This window comes from Cibotium barometz, chromosome 11 (genome assembly GCF_041138505.1).
Source record: "Cibotium barometz isolate CiBa-2024 chromosome 11, ASM4113850v1, whole genome shotgun sequence".
Classification (NCBI taxonomy): Eukaryota; Viridiplantae; Streptophyta; class Polypodiopsida; order Cyatheales; family Cibotiaceae; genus Cibotium; species Cibotium barometz.
In genome coordinates this window covers 58,819,038-58,842,088 of record NC_141056.1, presented here as the reverse complement: position 1 = coordinate 58,842,088, position 23,051 = coordinate 58,819,038, and the positions used below count along the sequence as shown (strand labels likewise).

Below are 23,051 nucleotides of genomic sequence, written 5' to 3'. Positions count from 1 at the left end.
TGGTTATTTGCCTGCTTGTCTCCGCTCCCATGTCCTTCGCTCGCCTGGTTGCTTGCTCGCGTGTGCTTGCCTCCCTGCCTCAACCAGCTCTCAGAAAACGTATCCATCCACTGAAGGCTCTACCTGTATATCGGCAGCCTGTACATCGATATGGCTAGTACATCATAGGGAGCTGCAAATTATGCGGGTACATCAGTATGGCTACGCCTATGCTAGGCAACTGCAAACGATGCGTGCCCCCCCTCCTTAGGCCATGGACACTCGTGTGAGGGACGGAGGGAGGGAGGCGTGCATGCGAGGGAGGGAGGCAGGGGAAACTGGGGGACGCGACCATGCAGTGAGAGAGAGGTCGGGGAACTCTAGAAAAGCATGCACCTGCATGTGCAGTTCTACTATTTTTACTCAATCTCAAAATAATGCAGGTCTTTCAACCTTTACAAATATATCAAAATTTTGCTTTCTTTTTCCTAAGGTTAAAGGAAACAAGATTTTACGATGGCATTATTTATTTAGAAAAAGCATATTGGCTTAGCTTCAATAAATAATAATGCAAGGCAATTCATTGATCTGAGCACCGGGTGTCACCATCACCACACAAATAGTCCACATCGTGCCATTCTTGTGGTGCCCACGACCACACCAACAGAAAAGGCCAGAGTGTTGTGGGTGATGTGAAACGCGTCCGGACTAACAGTGCAGCCATTCCCGTAAGTCCTCAACGAATAACATTAGAATAACAATGTGGTGGTCGCAGCAGCAGCAGCAAGTCGACGGAGTTGTCAGGACGTGCTTCGATCGAACAAGACAAGCAACGGTTGGAGGCGGGCCCCGTGGCCCGGCAATGACAAAACGTTCGCTTTTTAACCACCAGCTGCCGTTGCTTCGGCACTTTGCGCGACTGCGACACACACATGCAGTTTTGGGCAAGCAGAGGTTCTTTTGAGAACGCCCTTTCTTCACTGTTTGCGGTAAATGTACTCTTACCTTTTAAATTGACTATGCTGAGAAAATTTGTGTGTTGGCTTCCATCTGGACGAGTTCCCCATTAAGGATTCGGACCCTGCAAGCTATTATTTGAACAGGTGGATGATGTCTACACACATTGCATCTGGATCTTGATCTCTCTCTCTCTCTCTCTCTCTCTCTGGAACTACCCTTTGACATGGTGAGTCGAAGCTGCCTCATGTGATCATATTGATTGTACTTAGTTTCAAATACATCTGGAAATGTTTTCAGAGCTCTTATGATGGTGTGAGGCCCATTCATCAAGGTGTGGGTTTAATAGTATAATGTGTAACAAATGCTGTGTAGCGGGGAATCCATACAAGCCATAGTTGTCAAAACTTGGTGTTGGCAGGTTCCCAAGAGGAGGAGCCTTGATGAGACGCTTGCATCCCAACATGCTAACTGACACTTTCCACCACCATTGACAACATCATTGAAAAGCATTGGTTGGCACATTGGAAAAGGTCGCATTGGTCTCACATTGAGCTCGGCCTTAGGAAATTAACATCCTGTCATACCATTGCCGTGCCTTCAATCGACTCTTTCTCACCCTGCAACCTTACACTTTCATTGACTTTGAGGAGATTGGGACCTTAGGGTTCTAAAGATCACTAAAGGGTAGACATACTATGGGTAGTGTCTTCTTGTGAATTGCTCACGCTTGTGCCCCTTCTTACGGAACATAACTAACCCTATGACATCTTGCCCAATTTCCTGTTTTCAAAACATGTGGGGGTTGCCATTTCATTCCGTTGAGGTGTGTTGGCAATTATGATACAAGCTGTTGTATCAATACAAATGAAATGAAAGTGAATAAACATAAGTGAAGAAGATGCCAAAAGTATATGAGTTCTTGTGTGCCAAGGCTCTTTACTGTCAGAGCATGGATTACAGATGCACTTGAGAATATCTTTTTCCAAGGGTCTAGATAAATGAACCCTCCATGTAGCATCCCCCTCGTTGCTCGATCGTCCCAAGCATGGACTTTGAGCTGGTACCTTATCAATAGCTGCAAAGGCCCCACCATGCAACCTTCTCTTGGATGCATATCTCCTCAGCTTGGAAGAAGTTTTGCATGAATTTTAAAGCACCCTGCTTGAAAACCACGTTAGGGATCATTCATATATAGCATAAAAAAGAAGTGATTTGAGAAAGTGGTATCAGCTGGGGCTGAGTACGCCCTGTTTGATTGATAGCCCACTCATCTACATAGAAAACAATCCAAGTGGTTGGATGACATGGTGATTTGAATGGGAAAAGGGAATACTCTTGGGTAACCTAATCTCATGACCTGTAGTGTGAGGACAAGCCCTTCCCTTGGCTCACTCTATCTACCTGTAGAAAAGAGAAGGGAGCTTCACATTGTTTGTTATGGGGTGCCTCCAGCATGTTGAAATCCCCTCCCATGATCTAGGTATCAGCCTGCGGGTGGCCATGAATCTAGAAGAGCGCACTGTCTCTATACCCATTCATTATAAATCTCACTTTATCAGCTTCCTATTGAGAAACAAACAAACCCCCACAATCAGCTAGTTTTGATGAATGAGAGTGCTATCTAAGATGCAGACCATAATCTAATTACTCTTAATTGCTGAAGGTAGGGGGGCAGTTAGTGTCACTTTGGCCCATTATTTTCCCTGACTTGTGGCTATGTCTTTTGATGAGGTGATGCTCCTAGATAAGCTAAACAGTACACTCTTCACCCACTACTGTTTGCTGCATCCCAGCTTCAAGTGGCATTTTTTGGTGCCTAACAACAAGCCCCATGTGTACCTTGGCATGGACTAGGTGAACATATTACACACTTTTTTGCTTCTTACTTTTGAGTAACTTTTCTATATACCTAACTTGCCCTTGGTATAGAAGGAAATAATTCCTGAAGTTTTCGTGGATGGAGTGCAAGGTGTCCATAATTTTTTTCATTAAGAAGGACCATTTAGACTTGACTCGCGAGTGCACCCCGGCTGTTTGATGTTTGTGATTGGTGAATTAGGGGTAGAAGTGTTCTTGGATGGGGAATCTGGGTAGGGAAGAAGATAAACATGTGGCTGTTTGCCTCAGTCATAGATGGTGCCTGATACAACTTGTTTACCCAGGTATGTGTGTGTGATATGCAGCGGAAGACTTTGTATTGGAAGATCCTGTCACACAATATGCTCACACCGTCTTCTGTATCCTGAGTTTCGTGAGTTTAGCAATCCACTTTAATACTTCAAACTTTAAAGAGTTGAGAGAGAGAGATATGAGAACTGTACACCAGATTGGGTCCCGAATTACCCACTGAAGGGCCCCCTGTCCCGATAACGAGATAGTATTTGCTTTATTTCTTTAGAGAGAATGACTGTGGACTGTAGATAAGCCAAACGCAAGATCTCGGAGGATCGGAGAGTGGCTGATCTGTACACTGCTGTAGAAACACCTCGATGACTTGATCTCGAGCCTATGCACTCTTCCCAAGGGCATGAGGAAGGGCTGCACACCTGAGGCTCAAAGAAGAAGAAGGTGGACTGTTCTACTCTATGTTAGAATGCTGAAAACACTTATGAATGCTGTGTTACCTTCACCAGATGACTGCTGCATGTGTGGATGATGCATAGAAGGCTGGACACTGATGCAAACAACAGATTCAGGGCTGGAAACTGCTGTAGACTGAACCTTCAGGGTTGGAAACTGCTGTGGACAGAAACGCTGAAGTGTAGAGGATGTTGTGGACTGAAACGCATGAGAAACAGGGGGCTGCAGGGCTGCTGCTGCTGAATGGCTGGAACAGAAACGTAGATTGCTGTACGGCTGTGCAAAAACGCAGGTATCTGCAGGCTGAATCTGGCGTTAAACTGAGCTGAATGAGGTGCTGAATCTGAGCCTGAATGGATGCTGAATCAGGGCTGAATGCAGGCACCTAGGGCTGACTGAAGCTAGGGTTCTCAAGGGGCTGGAGAAGAAAGCTTATGGGCTCTAGGGTTGGATTAGTCTTGGGCTGAAAGCAAGGAGGAGGAGAGCTCTTAGCACAATGAAGACTGAATGAGAAAATAGGCTCTAGGCAAGCCTATTTATACTAACTGGAGGTTGGTCATTTAATAAAGTTTATATTTATAAATACCCAATAATGCAAATAATGCTAAATAAATACTAATAAATATGGAAAAAATACCAGATAAATCCCAGTAAATTCCCTAAGGCTTCAGGGATGTTCTAAATGATGCACAGGCATATGAATGCATATTATGCAGGATGCAGAGTGCTTTCTGATGCAAACCCTAAGGCTTCTACTGACTCTACATGCATGAATGATTCTCTCCAAGTGGGTTAAGGGACTTGACTGACTGAGTGACCCGCTAAGGCTGAGGAATGACCTACGTAGCTCGTGCCTGACTTATCCTGGACTGAGGATGTGCAATGGGGTCACGACGTACGACAATTATCATCCTATTGGGTTCTAAAACTATACAACTGTTGCACTTCTGATGATGAGCCATCTTGTCACCATGCACTGAGTGCAGAGTGCATGTGACATTTCCTCCTAGCTTGGCGGCAGGTTCATGGCTTCCAAGTTGTCCGCCAATACATGGGGGTACTCCTGGAAGAACTCCTCGTCGAGCCATACGGCTTCGTGGGTGCCTCGATCTTGGAATTTCGTATAGAACTGACGAATCCGTCGACCGGAACCATGCTTCCATCGATGAAGAAGGATCTGCTCAGGCTCAATAACTTCTGCCTCGTCTACCACGTCTGGCTGCTGTTCATCTGAAACATCAAACACTTCTGGACCAACATATGGTTTTAGCCAAGAAACATGGAAAACATCATGCATTGTCCAACTGGCAAGCAACTTTAACTTCATTGAGACATCACTTATCTTCTTAACTATTGGAAAAGGGCCAAAACTACGGAATGAAAGCTTGGGACAACGTTTGCCCACTTGTTTCAATCTTTGTTTCATGATGCACTGAGAGACCCAATCCCCTTCCTTGAAGTGGATATCTCGTCTAAACTTACATGCCTGTCTGTGAACTGAATGATGGGTAGGCTCAAAATTGAGGGCCAAACTGTGTTGAGTACCAAACTCTACGGAATCGACATACTGATCTTCTAAGTCTTTTCCAGAGATGTTGAGAATGGTAGACTCCTGACTGGTCGGGATGCTGGTCTTTCTACTAAGAACATCTGCTACTGGGTTATGTTGACCAGGGATGTACTTGATCATTCCTCCAACCTGGTGGAAGAGCTGACCCTGTCTAGTGTGCTGAGCACTCCACTGGGCACTTGGCATCGTCGGGAGCCACTTAAGTGCTTGGTGGTCTGTGGTGACTGTGAAAATGTGTCCATAAGGAACATGTTTCAAATGTTTGAGAACTGACTGCTGTTCTAGCTTGCCCTTGAAAGTCTTGGAAAGACAAGAGGGAAACTTGCTAGGAGGTTTTGCTAACTGTGGGATACTGGGTAGGAGATCATCCTTAAAAATGTCTGAATGAGAAAGGAGATCTGCTAACTGAGGGACCGAAGATGATGAGACAGCGGTTATTGATGAGATAGAAGCTGTCTGAGCATAAATTAATGTTTCTTTTGCTCCCTTGCACATAGCTCGTCGGGCCTGGAGATGAGAAATCATAGGAACGCCAAGAATGCTCCTATCCCCCCGAATCATGACAGGCTCAGGCAAACCTTTAGAGATAATAAAGGTGTCGTGCCCCCAATTGGGAATAGGTTCATACTGACGAAACCACTGGATTCCTAAGATCATGTCACATCCCAAAAGAGGAGAGACAATGAAATCTCGCTGGAATGAGGCCTTTTGAACTTGAAAAGAAAACTGTTGTGCCTTCTGAGAGATGTGGGTGCGGAGACCAGGTGTAAACCCGTCTACCTCCAAATGATAGGGCACTAAGGTAGAGCTCATGTTGGTAGCCAACTGTCTGTGTGATTGTTGCCTCACCCTCCTGCGTAGCATCAAGTATCACGGATGGCATGGAATGCATAGAAGGTAAGATATGAACCGCATTGAAGAGCGGCGGCGGTGGCTCCTTCTTCATCGCGGCACGAGAATCCTTCACGACGGTGGTCTGAGCGATGAGTGACACACCATTGCTCCCTGTTTTAAGCTTACTGGTTTCTTGGTTATGTGCTTGCAGCCATTCTTGGCTCGTACACGGTGCTTGGCAAGTCTCTAGCTCCGACACGTGCGATAATAGCGCACATTTTTGGTGCCACTGTCGGGGAATTGCCCTGCACCAAGCTCCAGATGCAGCTCGGGCTGCTGTTTGAAGTCTATTTTATTCTGCAGGAAAGGCAAAAGCAGGTTTGGAGGAGCGGGGGATACTGCGGCAACTATGGCAGAAGACTCTTTGGAGGCTTGCTCCGCTTGTCTTTTTGGACAATCCTTCTTACCATGCCCAATAGTATGACAGAAAAAACATCTGTTTTCTGACTGATACTGTCTTTGCTCCTCTGGAGGAAGATAGCCTCCAGTGATGCCTGCTTGAGCCTTTTCCTCAGGGGTCTTCTTAGGCTTGGATTCCTTACCCCCTGAACTAGAGCTAGGACTGTTGTCTCTCTTAGTGTCTTTACCCTTCCCCTGTTGGGGTTTGGTACTGGACTGAGATGACTGCTTGGGCTTCCCCTGTTGGGGTTTGGTACTGGACTGAGATGACTGCTTGGGCTTGCCTCCGTTCATCTTCATTTCTTCATTCTGAGCGAGAGTCAGAGCCCGGTCATATGTACTTGGTTCAAAGTTACGAACTGTGAACCGAATGTTGGAGTCCAATCCACGAATGAATTGCTCTATCTTGGCCTGCTCAGATAACCCTAACTGATGTGCTAAAGTAATAACCTTACCGGAAAACTGAAGCACTGGGGATCCGTTCTGTCTGAGTCCATAGAACTCGTCTTTCAGACCGGTCATGTACTGGGGCGGGAGAAATCTGGTCTTCAGGTCATGGACAAAGATGTCCCAGTCAAAGGCTGTGACACCTGTGGCCTGGTCTGTATGAATACTAGACCAATGCTGCCACCAAGTGACTGCCTCACCAGTGAGATGGGGAGCCGCTAAGTGGACTTTGTCTTGTGGGTCTGTGATCCTAGCTAATGGAAAATGAGCATTAAACTGATGAACAAATTGATTAACTGATGAATGATCACACTTACCATCATACTTACTGAAATTTGGTTGATTGCGAATGATGGTGGTTGATGCTGCTGCGGGTTGCTGGTGGCTGGTGACACCTATGACTGGGGAGACTGAGGAGAGCTGCTGATACCTCAAGTGTATGGCCTCCTTTTCCCGTTGGTGCTCGAGTAACATACGTTCTCGATCAAGCTCACGTTGGTGTTCCCGAGCGGCGAGTTCAGCCTGACGCCGGTCTTCGTCGATCCTGCGTTGGGCTTCCTCATAGTCCCGTCTTTCTTCTTTTTCTCTTTTCCTTCGGGCCTCGTCCTCTCTCCTTTGTTGTTCCATCTGAAAGAAGAGGGAGATGTAGTCGGGTGCTGCTGGAGGTGTAGAAGGACGTGCTGCTGCTGCCTCCAAGAGTTGGAGACGCTCCATGAGAAGCTGGTTCTGAGCTCTAAGAAGAGCTATGGTGTCTGCTGTAGGCGGAAGAACGAGGTCTCCTTCGGGGGAGACGTCTTCCGGCTGATGAGTACTCTCTCCTGTAGACATGATGCTGAAGTCGGTGGTCGTGCCGGAACGCAATCTAACCATCCAAGGATGCCCCCACGCTAGGATACGGTGTGTGTGGACTATCTGAATCTGATACCAATGTGATATGCAGCGGAAGACTTTGTATTGGAAGATCCTGTCACACAATATGCTCACACCGTCTTCTGTATCCTGAGTTTCGTGAGTTTAGCAATCCACTTTAATACTTCAAACTTTAAAGAGTTGAGAGAGAGAGATATGAGAACTGTACACCAGATTGGGTCCCGAATTACCCACTGAAGGGTCCCCTATCCCGATAACGAGATAGTATTTGCTTTATTTCTTTAGAGAGAATGACTGTGGACTGTAGATAAGCCAAACGCAAGATCTCGAAGGATCGGAGAGTGGCTGATCTGTACACTGCTGTAGAAACACCTCGATGACTTGATCTCGAGCCTATGCACTCTTCCCAAGGGCATGAGGAAGGGCTGCACACCTGAGGCTCAAAGAAGAAGAAGGTGGACTGTTCTACACTATGTTAGAATGCTGAAAACACTTATGAATGCTGTGTTACCTTCACCAGATGACTGCTGCATGTGTGGATGATGCATAGAAGGCTGGACACTGATGCAAACAACAGATTCAGGGCTGGAAACTGCTGTAGACTGAACCTTCAGGGTTGGAAACTGCTGTGGACAGAAACGCTGAAGTGTAGAGGATGTTGTGGACTGAAACGCATGAGAAACAGGGGGCTGCAGGGCTGCTGCTGTACGGCTGGAACAGAAACGCAGACTGCTGTACGGCTGTGCAAAAACGCAGGTATCTGCAGGCTGAATCTGGCGTTAAACTGAGCTGAATGAGGTGCTGAATCTGAGCCTGAATGGATGCTGAATCAGGGCTGAATGCAGGCACCTAGGGCTGACTGAAGCTAGGGTTCTCAAGGGGCTGGAGAAGAAAGCTTATGGGCTCTAGGGTTGGATTAGTCTTGGGCTGAAAGCAAGGAGGAGGAGAGCTCTTAACACAATGAAGACTGAATGAGAAAATAGGCTACTAACTGGAGGTTGGTCATTTAATAAAGTTTATATTTATAAATGCCCAATAATGCAAATAATGCTAAATAAATACTAATAAATATGGGAAAAATACCAGATAAATCCTAGTAAATTCCCTAAGGCTTCAGGGATGTTCTAAATGATGCACAGGCATATGAATGCATATTATGCAGGATGCAGAGTGCTTTCTGATGCAAACCCTAAGGCTTCTACTGACTCTACATGCATGAATGATTCTCTCCAAGTGGGTTAAGGGACTTGACTGACTGAGTGACCCGCTAAGGCTGAGGAATGACCTACGTAGCTCGTGCCTAACTTATCCTGGACTGAGGATGTACAATGGGGTCACGGCGTACGACAATTATCATCCTATTGGGTTCTAAAACTGTACAACTGTTGCACTTCTGATGATGAGCCATCTTGTCACCATGCACTGATTGCAGAGTGCATGTGACAGTGTGGGAAGATGAAGTTGTTGGAGGTGCAATTTTCACATGTCTAATGGGGATTGCAAGATGGGAAAAGGGATGGCAAGTAATCTCACATGCAAAGACAGTGTGGAAGATGAAAGGGCATGTGTAGTCTTAAGGGATACCTCCTCCTATCTTCACCCTCCCCCCCCCCCAAAGCTTGTCTTTTTTGGAAGATTGGAGGGCTGGTTAAGTAGAGTGGGGACTTGCCTTAGCATGCTAGCTCCTCTGCAAGCCCATATGGATGTGTATGCATCCAGGGGTGCTATTGGGAGCACGCTGGAGACATACGTCGGCCAACTGCCGTCTCTGTCATGGTGTGGTATTGGACATATCATTGGGGGGCCTAACAACTCTTGGTTTCTTGGGCCTCTTTCCTCCGTGCTCGATTGGAGGGTGTTAACCACTCCGGTTAACATTACCTTTTGCGTGGCTACACTCTTTGTAATCTATCTTTTGTAATTGCGCAATGCGCTTATTGTATAAGAGACATGGGATGACCGAGCTTACGGCTTGTGTAATGCCGGTTATGAGGAATAGTTGTACATAGAGCTAGAGAAACTAGGAAGACTAGTTTTGGGCCCCCAATTGTAAATGGGCGACTGGCCATTGTAATTATGAGCTCTTGTATATAAATCATTTTATAAAATATGAAAAGGAATTTGTCTTAATTGAGCTTTCCTCTTCTCTCTCTCTCTCTCTCTCTCTCTCTCTCTTATTTGAGCTTGTGGATGCATGTTGACTTGTGTTCTTGCTTGCTTACATGTTTGATTGTTGGTGTATGTAAGTAGGGATGGTAATGCTCTCATTTCTCTTCTTCTCTACCCTCTCTTTGCTATCTACCAAGTTGAGGTGAAGGTTGAGCTCTCCATCGCTCCTTCCTTCTTGCTCTCTGCCTAGCCATTGGATGTCACATGCACTCTGCACTCAGTGCATGGTGACAAACTGGCTCATCATCAGCAGTGCAACATTTGTACATTATTAGAACCTAGTAGGATGATATTTGTCGTACGCCGTGACCCCATTGTACATCCTCAGTCCAGGATAAGTCAGGCACGAGCTACGTAGGTCATTCCTCAGTCTTAGTGGGTCAGTCAGTCAGTCAAGTCCCTTAACCCACTTGGAGAGAATCATTCATGCATGTAGAGTCAGTAGAAGCCTTAGGTTTGCATCAGAAAGCACTCTGCATTTTGCATAATGTGCATTCATATGCGTGTGCATCATTTAGAACATCCCAGAAGCCTTAGGGAATTTACTAGGATTTATCTGGTATTTTTTTTCATATTTTATGGTATTCATTTAGCATTTCATGTCATTTATAAACATAAAGTTTAGTAAAGTTATGAACAGCCAACTTGACCAACCCCTAACTAGTATAAATAGGCTTGCTCGGTGCTTAGAAGAGCATTCAGCCCTCAGAATCCAGGCGCCTCATATCCTCAGCCCTAGGAGCATCCCTGCTTGCAGCCATAGTCTCATCCAGCCCTTGGAGTACTTGCGTTTTGCTTCAGCCAACCCTGGTTCTCCAACGCAGCAGTTCAGTAGTCCTTACAGCCATCAGGCGCAGCCATTCAGTACTTCCACAGGCCCCAAATCAGCAAACACAGCCGGCCTGTGTACAGTTCACTATAGCTCTGCGTTTTCAGTCCTACAGCAGTCGAGGTCTGCGTTTTCAGTCCTACAGCAGTCCTACAGCAGTCTACATCCTTCTATGCAGCATCCACACATGCTCCAGCCATCTGGTGAAGGTAACACAGCATTCATAATCATTTTCAGCATACTTTCATAGCTTAGAACAGTCCACCGCAGTCCTTTCTCAGCCTCGGGTGTGCAGCCGTTCCTCATGCCCTAGGGAAGAGTGCATAGGCTCGAGATCAGTTCATTGAGGTGTTTCTACAGCCGTGTACAGTTCAGCCAGGCTTCCGATCCTCCGAGATCTTGCATTTGGCTTATCTACAGTCCACAGTCGTTCTCTCTAAAGTAATAAAGCAAATACTATCTCGTTATTTGGATAGGGGGCCCTTCAGTGGGTAATTTGGGACCCAATCTGGTGTACAGTTCTCATATCTCTCTCTCTCATCTCTTTAAAGTTTGAAGTATTAAAGTGGATTGCTGAACTCACGAAACTCAGGATACAGAAGACAGTGTGAGCATTTGTGTGACAGGATCTTCCAATACAAAGACTTCCGTTGCATATTACATTGGTATCAGATTCAGACTGTCCATACACAGCGTATCCTATCGTGGGGGCATCCTTGGATGGTTAGATTGCGTTCTGGCAGGACCACCGACTTCAGCATCATGTCTACAGAAGAGAGTACTCATCAGCCGGAAGACGTCTCCCCCGAAGGAGACCATGTTCTTCCGCCTACAGCAGACACCATAGCTCTTCTGAGAGCTCAGAACCAGCTGCTCATGGAGCGTCTCCAGCTCTTGGAGGCAGTAGCAGCACGTCCTCCTCCGCCTCCAGCAGCACCCGACTACATCTCCCTCTTCTTTCAGATGGAACAACAAAGGAGTGAGGGTGAGGTCCGAAGAAAAGAAGAAAAAGTAGAAAGACGAGACTATGAGGGAGCCCAACGCAGGATCGACGAAGACTGGCGTCAGGCTGAACTCACTGCTCGGGAACACCAACGTGAGCTTGATCGAGAACGTATGTTACTCGAGCACCAACGGGAAAAGGAGGCCATACACTTGAGGTATCAGCAGCTCTCCTCAGTCTCCCCAGTCATAGGTGTCACCAGCCACCAGCAACCCGCAGCAGCATCAACCACCATCATTCGCAATCAACCAAATTTCAGTAAGTATGATGGTAAGTGTGATCATTCATCAGTTAATCAATTTGTTCATCAGTTTAATGCTCATTTTCCATTAGCTAGGATCACAGACCCACAAGACAAAGTCCACTTAGCGGCTCCCCATCTCACTGGTGAGGCAGTCACTTGGTGGCAGCATTAGCCTAGTATTCATACAGACCAAGCCACAGGTGTCACAGCCTTTGATTGGGACATCTTTGTCCATGACCTGAAGACTGGATTTCTCCTGTCCCAGTACATGACCGGTCTGAAAGATGAGTTCTATGGACTCAGACAGAACGGATCCCCAGTGCTTCAGTTTTCCGGAAAGGTTATTACTTTAGCATAGCAGTTAGGGCTATCTGCGCAGGCTAAGATGGAGCAATTCATTCGTGGATTGGACTCTAACATTCGGTTCACAGTTCGTAACTTTGAACCAAGTATATATGACCGGGCTCTGACTCTCGCTCAGAATGAAGAAATGAAGATGAACAGAGGCAAGCCCAAGCAGTCATCATAGTCCAGTACCAAATCCCAACAGGGGAAGGGTCATTCGTCTTCTAAAGACACTAAGACAGACACCAGTCTTAGCTCTAGTTCAAGGGGTAAGGAATCCAAGCCTAAGAAAACCCCTGAGGAAAAGGCTCAAGCAGGCATCACTGGAGGCTATCTTCCTTCAGAGGAGCAAAGACAGTATCAGTCAGAAAACAGATGTTTTTTTCTGTCACATCATAGGGCATGGTAAGAAGGATTATCCAAAAAGGTAAGCGGAGCAAGCCTCCAAAGAGTCTTCTGCCACAGTTGCCGCAGTATCCCCCGCTCCTCCAGACCCGCCTGCTACCACCAATGCGGTTCAGATCTTACCTTCTATGCATTCCATGCCATCCGTGGTACTTGATGCTAAGCAGGAGGGTGAGGCAACAACCACACAAAAGAGCTTGATCCGAGCTTATGGCTCTGCCCAAGGGCCGACAGTTCATAATCCTTTTTGACATGGGCGGTTCTGAGGATGCCTTCTCTCCCCAGTTGGCTACCAACATGAGCTGTACCACCTTAGTGCCCTATCATTTGGAGGTAGACGGGTTTACACCTGGTCTCCGCACCCACATATCTCAACAGGCACATCAGTTTTCTTTTCAAGTTCAAAAGGCCTCATTCCAGCGACATTTCATTGTCTCTCCTCTTTTGGGATGTGACATGATCTTCAGAATCCAGTGGTTTCGTCAGTATGAACCTATTCCCAATTGGGGGTAGGACACCTTTATTATCTCTAAAGGTTTTCCTGAGCCTGTCATGATTCGGGGGGATAGGAGCACTCTTGGCGTTCCTATGATTTCTCATCTCTAGGCCCGACGAGCTATGTGCAAGGGAGCAGAAGGAGCATTGATTTATGCTCAGATAGCTTCTATCTCATCGATAACTGTTGTCTCATCATCTTCAGTCCCTCAGTTGGCAGATCTCCTTTCTCATTCAGACATTTTTAAGGATGATCTCCCACCCAGTATCCCACAGTTAGCAAAACCTCCTAGCAAGTTTCCCTCGTCTTTCCAAGACTTTCAAGGGCAAGCTAGAACAACAGTCAGTTCTCAAACATTTGAAACCTGTTCCTTATGGACACATTTTCACAGTCACCACAGACCACCAAGCACTTAAGTGGCTCCCGATGATGCCAAGTGCCCAGTGGAGTGCTCAGCACACTAGACAAGGTCAGCTCTTCCACCAGGTTGGAGGAATGATCAAGTACATCCCTGGTCAGCATAACCCAGTAGTCGATGTTCTTAGTAGAAAGACCAGCATCCAAACCAGTCAGGAGTCTACCATTCTCAACATCTCTGGAAAAGACTTAGAAGATCAGTATGTCGATTTCGCAGAGTTTGGTACTCAACCTAGTTTGGCTCTCAATTTTGAGCCTGGCCATTATTCAGTTCACAAATAAGCAAGTAAGTTTAGACGAGATATCCACTTCAAGGAAGGGGATTGGGTCGATCAGCGCATCATGAACCAAAGATTGAAACAAGTGGGCAAACATTGTTCCAAGCTTTCATTCCGTAGTTTTGGCCCTTTTCCAATAGTTAAGAAGTTAAGTGATGTCTCCATGAAGTTAAAGTTGCCTACCCATGATGTTTTCCATGTTTCTTGGCTAAAACCATATGTTGGTCTAGAAGTGTTTGATGTTTCAGATGAACATCATTGAGTCCCAGCAGATTCTTCTTCATCGTTGGAAGCATGGTTCCGGTCGACGGATATGTTAGTTCTATACGAAATTCCGAGATCGAGGTACCCACGAAGCCGTATGGCTAGATGAGGAGTTCTTCCAGGAGTACCCCCAGTTGTTGGCGGACTACTTGGAAGCCATGAACCTGCCGCCAAGCTAAGCAGGAGGAAATGTCACATGCACTCTGCACTCAGTGCATGGTGACAAGCTGGCTCATCATCAGCAGTGCAACATTTGTACATTATTAGAACCCAGTAGGATGATATTTGTCGTACGCCGATCCTCAGTCCAGGATAAGTTAGGCACGAGCTACGTAGGTCATTCCTCAGCCTTAGCGGGTTAGTCAATCAGTCAAGTCCCTTAACCCACTTGGAGAGAATCATTCATGCATGTAGAGTCAGTAGAAGCCTTAGGGTTTGCATCAGAAAGCACTCTGCATTTTGCATAATGTGCATGCTTCACATTGAGGAGTTAACCCTCTTAGGGTTGGCTAAGTGCAACTCTTCGGACTTGACCCTTGTATGTATCCCTCTTCTCTTCTCTTCGCTTTCCTTCTTGCGTGGAAGGTAGCATGTTTTTCGTAACATCTTTGGCGCCGCTGCCGGGGAATGCATTTGGCTTAGGGTCCTCCATTCTATTCGTTTGCTAGTGTCTTGATTAGCCCGGTTGGAGTCAAATCCACTGGTTGGTTCTTTGATTTTGTGTTTGTTTTGTTTTTGATGGTGATTATCCGGAGCACTGGAGATTAACCGAGCATTGGAGCATTCAAGTCTTCACGGAGCACGGGAGGAGCAAGTAGGTGCTCTCACATTGCCCTTAACATTCATGCAAAACCTTGATTTTTTGTTCTTTTTTCTTTAAGCTTGCATCTTAGTTTAATCAGCAAATTAATCTCAATTTGTTAGTTTTAATTATTCATTGTAGACACTAATAGATAGCTAGAGACTAGCTCTAGCTCTCTATTGAATAAAAAACACAAAAAATCAATGGGAGAACACCTGAATCAGTAAGAATTTGAGGAAAAAACCAAGCGAAACTGCATTTTGCTGGCTGTTCTGAGAAGCGAACGTCCGTTCGCTTGGACGTTTGTTTTGCAGTCCATTTTTGCTACGTCCGTTCCCTTCCTCAGTTGACCAAATCTAGGAAGATTTTCTGGCTGAATGTGGCAGTTGCATTAAAATGGGAATATTTGCATTAAATTAAGCATTAAGTGCATTTAACTGCATTCAATCAAGTGGGTGTGGCTGAACTGTCATATAATATACTGGGTGGTTGTCAGACCTGCAGTCTTAAATTCCCAGACAAATCTTAAAAATTTCCAAGTATGATAGTGCCACGACCGTTCCGAACATGCCACGCTCGTCTGCCACTTGATATGAGAAGCGTACGCCCGTTCCTCTCATTCACAAGTGAACGTCTGTGCCATTCAACCTTGGGAAGCGAACGCTCGTCCCTTCCTCATTCAAAAGTGAACGCCTGTTTCCTTCAGCCTTCAAGAAGCGAACGTTCGTGGATCGCTTGCCCGTTCCATCCTAGACCCAACTTGGAATACCCGTTCCTTTCCGAGTTTTGAAGCATCCACCCGTTTCATTTCAAAAGCGAACGTTTGTGTCAGTTGTCCTTGGAAAGCGAATGCCCGTTCCCTTTTCATTTACAAAGTGCACGCTCGTTCCTTCCCCTTTTGAAAGCGAACGTTCGTACCAGTTTCCCCTGAGAAGCGTACGCCCGTTCCCTTCTCATTTTCGAAGCGTACGCTCGTTCCACTTTAAAGCGCACGGCCGTATCATTAAAAAAAAAAAGTCTTTTTATAGAGGGGTTCTAGACAACAATTCCACATTTCCATGCACCTACGATCCGGTAGATTGGTGCAAAATAATCCTCTTTTCGACGAAGAAAACTCTCTTGAAGCTCCCTCGCTTGTAAGGTTGGACCCATCGGTCAATATCGCGTGGAGTCAAACGGTGCTTGTCTTTGACAGTACCAGCGAAAGCAAAGACCACCTTAGCACGAGACGAGGAACTCGTGATCTTGAGACAGGAGAGCTTGAACTTCAGTGCATGGACATACCATCTGTCCAAGAGCAAGCTCCTACCTCTCCCACACATTTGTAGAGAAGCCTTGCTTCGAGGCTCTGCAATTTTAACCTAGGAAACACACAGTCGGAAGAACCGCAACCCAGGGTGAGAGGCATGGACTAACCACAAGAAATCGAGCCCACTTTGTCTCTAGATCCTAGAGTAGAAGTAGGGCAAAGTAAAAGCCAACAGACCCAGACTGAACCATCAGTCTGGAGAGCCATGCCTGTCTCTCAGGTGTGGCTGATCCTTATAGGGCCCAACATCCTGTACAAAACCTAGGGCCAGGTCCATCATCCCAAGGACCAGAAACATCTCACCAAAGGGAAAGGGTCTTCTATCCAGGCCCTTCACATCAACCTGGTCCACCTGTATATCAGGAGTACCCACCACAAGGAGTTTACCCTGGGTACCACATGGGACCACAAGGGGTACATGCTAACCCACCTATCTGACAAGGGCCTCCAATGGTATATTATTCTCCTAGCCCCGCTCCTCCACCAACCTTTCCTCAAACTACACCTGTTCCAGCCATGGCAAGGTTGATACTCGAAATGTTGAGATTAGCCATGGAAATAGGGAGGGGGGGGGCTGGAGTTTTGGGCATATCAAATGTAGCTGGAGCAGACAACTGACGGCTCGCTGAAGCTCCCGCCCCTCCCTGCTCGCGCTACCTGGACACCTGCGCCCCCCTGCCTACCTGCCTGCTCGCCCCCTCGCGCCCCCCTCTTTCCTTGCGCCTCCCCTTGCCCCCCCCCGCCTGCCTCGCTACTGTGCCCCCCTCCCTCGTTGCACTGCCCGCCGCCCCCCCTTCTCTTCGCGCCCTCCTCCCCTCTGCAGCGCCTCGACCCCCCCCTCCGCCAGCTCTCTCTCCCCCCCACCCCTCTTGCGCGCAGATCCCCCCCCCCCCCCCCGGGCTTCTCCTTCGCCGCTTCGCCCCCCCTCCCTTTTCTTGCTGATTTTCGCCCCCAAGGGGGTTTTTCCTTTTTCTCTGGCCTTCGTCTTCCGCTTCTCGGTGTGCAGCTCGGTTCTTGCAGGATCTCCGCTTTCGCCTCGCCTTCGCCTTAGCTTCAGACTCTGATGGAGGCTCCTCCCGCCCCACCTCAGAGGGACTCCCCCGCCGCCCCCTCGCGCGCCCTTGAGGATACCCCCATCAGGCTTTCTCTTTCGCCAGAAGAGGAAGCGAGCCTCACCGCAGAGGTGGAATGCCTCCAGGCTCATTCCACCATCTGCCGTATAGTAGATCCGGGATCTTCTCCAGGCCCGCCTTCTTGCAGATGTGGGCAAGATCCTGGACGTACAGCTACTGGGCCGTGGACATTACTAGATCGAGTTCGAGACCGCCCAGAGCGTGGCCAAGGTCCTAGCCATGAGTCCCCTTGACATCAGGGGTGCTTGGGCTTTCTTCAGATCTTGGCAGCATGGCTTTGACCCAGCAGGCTGAGCAGGGAGAGCGCCTTTTCCATGTTACAGTTTGCTTCCCTGGACTCTGCCGGGAGTATCTTCCGCTCCTCTCTAGGCTAGGAGCATTGGTGGGCTCGGTACTAGAGACTGGCCCCACAGCAGCTTCAGTGGTGGCCAGAGCAGCTGGGCTACCTTCGGTCAGAGTTTTGGTGTCTGACATCTCCTCCCTTCCTAAGGTCATTCAGCTACCTAGGATAGGGGGGGGATGGATTGATCAGAGAGTGGAGTTCTCGGGGCTCCCGAACCAGTGCTTCATTTGCAGGCAGGTCGGTCATCTGGCCAAGGCCTGCCCTCGCAGGAATCCCCGACCCTCACCACAGCAGCAGGCCCCTGATGGCCCGCCCACAGATGCGGCTCGGCAGGCTGCCTCCGGGACACCTGCTCAGGCCACAGAGACCTCGGAGTGGCAGCCTGGACAGGGGCGCCGTCGAGGGAGACAGCCACAGCAGCACGCCCAGAGACCGCTGCAGCAGCAGCCACAGTCTCAGCATCACTGGGTTCCCGTGAGGAACAGCTTTGCTCCCCTCCAAGAGGAGACCCCTGCGACGACTGAGAACCAAGAGATGCCAGCCCCCCCTCCTTCACCCCCCCCCCCACCCCCGTCCCCTCCCACCGCCTCGCTTCCACCTTCGCCTCCTCCCGTCCCCGCTCCGGTTTCGGCAGCGGCTCCCTCTCCACCCCCCTCGCCCCCCCCTCCTCCCCCCCCCCGCCCGCCTCACCTTCCCGGGAGGCCCTGGCAGTCCCCTGGCGTTCACTTGCAATCCGGAGGGCGCTGAGCACCGACCTTGCTCGAGCACCACAGAGGAGACTTACCATGCCGATTCGGGCTTCACGGATATCATCTATCCGCAGTCGGCTGAGTCGCCTCGGCATTAGACAGCGCTCGGAGGCTTTTGATTACGCCTTCACACGGCTTTTTGGAGCAGAGGGCCCCCATGAGCCAGCACCCATCCGAGTTCATGTAGTGATACCTCCGGCCCGTTGGGGAGCAGGCACTTGATTCAGCGGTGGCCTTCTCGTTCCCTCTATGTGGCCCATGCGACCGGGAGTGGACTCTAGAGCTCGCTCTTAGCACTTTGAAGACTCAGGTAGTTGAGTTTTCTCATCATGTGAGCGATCTGGAGGTGACAGATGTGATAGGCCGACTATGGGAGTTGGCTGATTTTTTTTTGGATCCCGGGAGTGTGGATGCCTCAGGGATTCGTCATTTGGTCGTTCGCATAGTGGCAGACTTAGCACGCGACCCTGGATATGTATGTATACACGAGGTTGCTCTGTCAGAGCGGGAGGCAGTCGCCATGGGCCACAGCCACTGGCGCGTGATCCGTGATTCTTGCAGTACACCGGGTGGGCAGATTCGCAGCCGCTCGGATGGGGACTACTCTCCATCCAAGCCGCTTGCGAAGGCCCGCCGTACGGCTGAGACAACATCCACCTCATCAGGTCATCCATGAGGATCATCTCATGGAATGTACAGGGCCTTGGCGGAGCACATTTTATACGCTATCGTGGTTGCTTGAGGCAGGAGCTTCAGAGATGCCTGGTTGGTGGTAGCATTGATATTTTGATGATGCAGGAGCACCACTTGGGTGAGAGCAGGATCCGGAGATATGGTTCGGTGATGCCTGGTAGATGGGACACCTTTTGGTCTGCAGGGTTTGGTCCTTTGGGTGGACAGGGAGGAGTATGCATGGTCATTGCAGATGTATGGCGGCAGGCCATTGTGGATCGAGGGATCATTGTGCCTGGTAGAGCACAGTATGTCATTCTGAGGATGCATGATGACCTGTTGGGCGTGCTCACGTCTATGCGTCCAACCATGCTAGTGCCAGAGCAGAGTTCTGGACCCAGGTTACGGATGCATTGCCAGAGGCCGCACATTGGTGTGTCGGGGGAGACTTCAACATGCTTGAGGACCCGGCCGATAGGGTGGGAGGCAGTCATGTTACAGTGCACGGCACGGAGCTTGCAGCTTGGGACCGGTTTTGCATGTCACTGAGGATCACTGATGCATGGCAGCATGGGGCCTTCTCCCGCTCTCAGGACAGTCTTAGTTTCTCTCGGTCGGATCGCCGGCAGGGAGGGACTAATCTATCACGGATTGATCGCTTTTATGTGGGCGACTGGTTAGGGGAGCGAGGGGGCTCCGTCGGCATTCTCGCTGGCACCTCATTTTCAGATCATGCGCCAGTTATCTTGACATTGGAGGAGCGGACACGGGAGCCCAGCTTGCAGTTGAGGATCCCAGAGAGGGTACTTACAGATCCCAGTCTTGCTGAGGATATTGAGAGGATCTGGCATGATAGTCAGTGCTCTGACCAGGATGCAACAGGCCAGTGTGCCCAGGGACTCATCGAGCTTAGCTCTTTTTTGTACGCTGTAGCTTTGACACGGCTGGGAGAGATTCGCGAGTGGGAGCATCGGCTGAGACGCAGCCTTGCTTCGCTTCAGCGCCTTCAGGAGCAGCAGCCTGCATGTGAGTGGGTGGCGTCCCAGCTGAGCCAGGCACGCCAGGAGGTTAGAGAGGCAGAGGAGCAGAGACATGATTTTTACTATCGTCGTCAGGCCTCTCAGTGGACGCAGCTTGGTGATAGAGTGACTGGGGAGTTTTTTGAGATCACTGGACCCCGCCATGCTCGAGCAGGAGTCCGTCAGCTTGGTAGGCCTGATGTAGCTACTGAGCCCGGGGAGATCAGAGCCATTGCCACTGCATTCTATAGAGACCTGCTTTCAGCGAAGCCAGCCACCACTGAGGATCGGGATGCTTGCGGACAGACTGTGTGGGTCCATGTGCAGAGGAGGGTCACAGATCGTATGCGTACAGTTCTTGGTGCGCCTCTTTCAGAGATTGAGCTTGCCGAGGCCTTGAGGGTCCTGCCGCGACATAGTTGCCCAGGGGAGGACGGACTGAGGCCGGCCTTTTTTATGCGCTATTGGGACCTTTTGGGACCAGGCCTCCGCAGGGGCTTTCAGTATGTTTTGGACACTGGGGTGATGCCACAGAGCTTTTCAGAGGGCTTGATCTTTCTTATCCCCAAGGGGGAGGGAGTATCAGATGATATTCGGCATTGGAGACCTATTACGATCCTCAATACTGTCTACAAGGTCTTAGCCAAGGCCTTGAGTTTGAGGATCCAGCCCTTCCTGGGGGAGTTGATTCATGCTACCCAGACAGGATTCGTCAAGGAGCGCAGTATCCTTGACAACATCTTTACTTTCTGGGAGGTGACGGCCCGAGCTAGATTTCTTGGTGAGGACTTGGTCGTGATGCTTCTCGATTTTGAGAAGGCATACGATAGAGTTGATTGGGGTTTCTTAGAGGGCACTATGCTTCGCCTGGGCTTTGAGCCAGGCTGGATTAGAGGGGTGGCGGCTCTGTATTCCACAGCTCGTAGCCAGGTGTTGATTGCAGGAGGATGGGGGCCGAGTTTTGAGCTGACCAGATCAGTCCGTCAGGGGTGTCCCCTCGCCCCTTTTCTTTTTCTCTTCTTTGCGGAGGCTATGAGCATGTATTTGACGGCAGAGGAGGTTGGTTTGAGAGGACTCCAGCTCCCAGTCCGGGGGGAGGACCTGCTCGATGTTGAGTTTGTTGACGACACGGGCTTATTTTTGCATGGCCAAGAGGCCAATCTTCTTCGGGCAGAGCAGTCGCTCCAGGTTTTTAGTGCAGCTTCGGGAGCATTGATCAATTGGCGCAAGACAGTGGCCTTTTGGATTAGCAGCGCTCCCACTCCGGCATGGAGCCCGGACCCCGGTTTTAGATGGATTCCTCCTGGCACAGCAGTGCGGTATTTGGGATGCCAGATTGGACTAGATTTGTCACCTGAGCAGCAGATTGCCCCGCTTCTTCTGAGCATTCGGAAGAAGCTTTTGTATTGGAGTACAGCTCGACTATCCTTGGCTGGGAGGGTGGTGGTGGCAAATGAGGTGCTGTTAGCGACCATGTGGTACATTACGTCTTGCTGGATCTTTTCGAGCTCTTGTATCAGCCAGGTACAGAGGCTGATCAGGAACTTTCTTTGGTCTGGGCGGGACGGTCAGCCAGCCCGAGCAAAGGTTGCATGGGCAGTTATTACACTTCCGCTGGCTCAGGGAGGCTTGGGCATTATAGATCCAGTCGATCAGAGTAGAGCCTTATTGGGGAAGCTTATTGTTCGGGGGCTGCTTCCAGGCGCAGAGCCGTGGAAAGAGCTTCTCTTGCAGCGGCTGCAGGCTCGGGCTCCCCCAGCAGGGGGCACTTGGGCACCAGAGATTCGCTGGATCTTCATAGAGATGAGGAGGACAGGCCTCAGTAGAGGATGGGAGGACAGATTTGCTTTGAGCATCCTGAGAGCTTGGGAGCTGCTGAGACCGGGGCTCTCTGAGCGACCTTCTTGTGTTGAGGAGCGGGCCAGACAGCCGCTCATCTGGAGTCCAGCGGTTCGCACAGAGCAGGGTCATATGCTGGGTTCTCGGCCTCGTCTAGCCTGGGGGCCTTTAGCGGCAGGCCCAGCACGTAGTTTTGGAGACTGGCAGGCCTTCTGTAGTCTCCTAGAGGAGATCCAGGTGGAGAGGCTGAGTCACTTCAGAGGGGGGTTGATTATGAGGGATGATATTCAGGAGGCACTCACAGAGGAGTGGTTCACGCCTTTCGAGCTAGTGGCCCCACGGTGGATGGGAGCCTTTACACAGTTGGAGATCCTGATTGCTTCAGAGCTTGCACTGAGGATGGCAGATGCCTCTACTATGAGATTCAGGATGAGGGCAGACTTCAGAGAGTGGAGGTGGAGTCGCCTTTGGTTGCAGAGTGCACCTTTCAGAGGACACGGGTAGTGGCCGCCGCTTCTCGGAAGTGGCATATTGACCCCGACCCTGCAGATGTGCTCCCGGATTGGCGCATATGGGCATATGCAGCGCGCCCCTTGGCCCGGCTACAGTGGGACCCTGGGGAGTACGAGTGGCATGATTCTTATGCATCCCTTGAGGCCACAGAGATCACCTTTTTCCAGTATACTGTTCGGCTGGGGCGGCATATTTTGACGGCAAGGAGGATGGTCTCTCCAGCTGCAGCAGGGCACTGGCGGCTACAGGGACTCTCACAGGAGTTCCTGGAGGATTTTTGGGCTCGGCTCTGGGCTAGTCGACAGGCCCGCAGGATCTCGACTTTCCAGTGGCTGGTCGCCCACAGGGGCTCAGCAGTTGGCACCTGGCTTGTTTACAGCGGTCTTCCGACGGCCTGCGTCCGATGCGGCCACCCTATGGAGACACAGAGACATTGCCTATGGGATTGCCCTCAGGCGCAACAGATTTGGCTGCGGATGCTGCGTATTCTGGCCCCCCTCTCTCCAGAGGGTATGTTTACGTG

At 49.5% G+C, this 23,051-nt stretch overlaps 1 protein-coding gene across 3 annotated transcripts in view; it reads left to right on the top strand.

Annotated features, from left to right (window-relative positions):
- The first annotated feature begins 602 nt into the window (after positions 1-602).
- KCO1 (Outward rectifying potassium channel protein) overlaps positions 603-23,051 on the top strand; it is a 57,708-nt gene continuing 35,259 nt past the window's right edge. Inside the window, exons 1-2 of one of the 3 annotated variants that reach the window (XM_086804583.1) lie at positions 603-968; positions 1,083-1,165. The gene's annotated coding sequence lies outside the window, so the exon portion shown is untranslated. Of the gene's footprint in view, positions 969-992; positions 1,166-23,051 lie in introns of those variants that run through there. The other 2 variants (XM_086804582.1, XM_086804581.1) reach the window with 2 other exon arrangements.